Here is a 1,864-nt window from a genome sequence, read left to right as displayed (position 1 = left end):
TTGGTGTTTTTGTTTGTTTCATAGTTTTATTTTGCTTTTTTAAGTGCAACCAGACATTAATTTCCTCTAGATTATTTCAGATATTGTTAAAAAATGTGAACACAAACATCTGCCATGATTTCCTATGATCTCGTTTTCAACAAGAAATAATATATCTCATTGATCTATTACAGAAGCCAACTATTTGTCAATATCTGCTTACTATAACAAACTCAATAACCAGAAAATTAGCATGTGTGGTCTCTGATCAACCAAACAAATGTCACTGAATTTATGCATTAGTTAGAAGAGAGTTGTCAGTCATTCTTTCCAAGTCTGTTTGCTGTGAAAATCGTATGTGTATGTGCATGCGCACACACAGGCATATGAAAAAACCTGGGGGGTTGTTTAATCCTCAACAAAATGGAAATAGAAAATTACAATTGTCAGTGTTGCTAAATGAAAAGAAATGTTGACATTTCTTCATACACTCAGTAAATAAATGTATTTTAACTAACTGAGCTAAGCAATGAGCTGAGCATTAAGAATAAAATGATGAACAAAACAGATACTGCTGTAAGATCACATAGTTTAGTCTAGTGGAGAAGATGGGCCGTGAGCTGAGCATTAAGAATAAAATGCCCTCTTCCTTCTTGTTGACAGAACTTGTCTCCTACCACTAAGGCTAAACATGTTAGATCCTTGCTTTATTAGCCTCCCTGCAGCTAGAGAATGGGTGGAGAATGTGCTCCGGTACTGGCCAATGGAGCCTTAGTGACATATGCTAAGTCCTCTTAAAAGATTTTCCTTCTTTAACAAAATGTGAAACAGTGAAAAATAAGCATGTCCTGTGTGAAGACATAATCCTGAGAACTGTTGCAGCTGCCTTGCTCCCAATATATCTATTAGCCTATCTATCTTTCTATCGATCGATCTTTTATTGGTTCTGTTTTTCTGGATAACCTTGACTAGTACATTTATAAATGAGTTTATATTTTATTTCTACTACAGAATGATAGGTCCATGACACCAGGAAAATAGTTTGGCTATACCCACAGTACCTAGAAAAAGTTTCCATATTGCAAGCATTCAACAAAATATGACTTATATTTTCATACAGCAATAAGAAAATTTGAATGTGAAAGCTGGCAGGAAAATTGACAGAATTTATATATGATAGCTTTTATTTTCTCTGTAAAGCAGAGAGAGAGGTCATCAGCTTACAGTAAGAGTAAGGGAAAGGATGAATAGATCAAATGTCTGCTAGAAGTAGAGAAGCTTTGAAATCCTCATTGCACAAACCAACAGACTAGAGAAGGGCCATAAAATTGCCAGGTTCTGCTAAGGGTTCATCTGTAGTTGGTCAGTATGAATTTAAAATATTCCCAGACTCCTCTATTTTCTTATGTTCTCCAACAGTGTTCAGCTGCCCTGGTGCCAGCACAAAGAAAACCCTACTCAGTTCAACCAAGAATGCAGAAGGCTACTGATACATAAAAAAACCACAATGGCTCCAAAGTTTTAGCAGTCTGAAGACATTAAATGTGGAAGAAAACTATCCAACATACCTCAGCAGGCTCTAAAACAATTAGTGTATTAGTGCAGTGGTACCAGATGAGCTCACTGTATGGGAAGGGCAACATGCTCAGGAATTGGAGCCAGTTCAGCCACTTACCAGCCATGTGATCACTGGCAAATTAGCTAATCTCTCCAGGTCTCAGGTTTTGCTTCTATAATTTGAAATACATATGAAGAGTTGTTTTGAGCCTGGAAATTCATCTTTAATTAACCTGGGAATGTTATACATACAGAACAGACCATTCTACTATAATACCAAATAAAACAAAAGGCATTGATTGACAGGAAACCATGACAGGTCTTCACA

General features: G+C 36.4%; 1 protein-coding gene across 1 annotated transcript in view; it reads right to left on the bottom strand.

Annotated features, from left to right (window-relative positions):
• Window positions 1–1,864, bottom strand: part of NLGN1 (neuroligin 1) — a 1,153,390-nt gene that overhangs the window by 1,109,776 nt on the left and 41,750 nt on the right. The gene's annotated exons all lie outside the window — the stretch shown is intronic.

This window comes from Propithecus coquereli, unplaced genomic scaffold, assembly GCF_000956105.1.
Source record: "Propithecus coquereli isolate 6110/MARCELLA unplaced genomic scaffold, Pcoq_1.0 Scaffold15, whole genome shotgun sequence".
NCBI classification, from domain to species: domain Eukaryota; kingdom Metazoa; phylum Chordata; class Mammalia; order Primates; family Indriidae; genus Propithecus; species Propithecus coquereli.
Note: the sequence above shows the minus strand (reverse complement) of the source record. Positions and strands in the feature narration are given on the sequence as shown.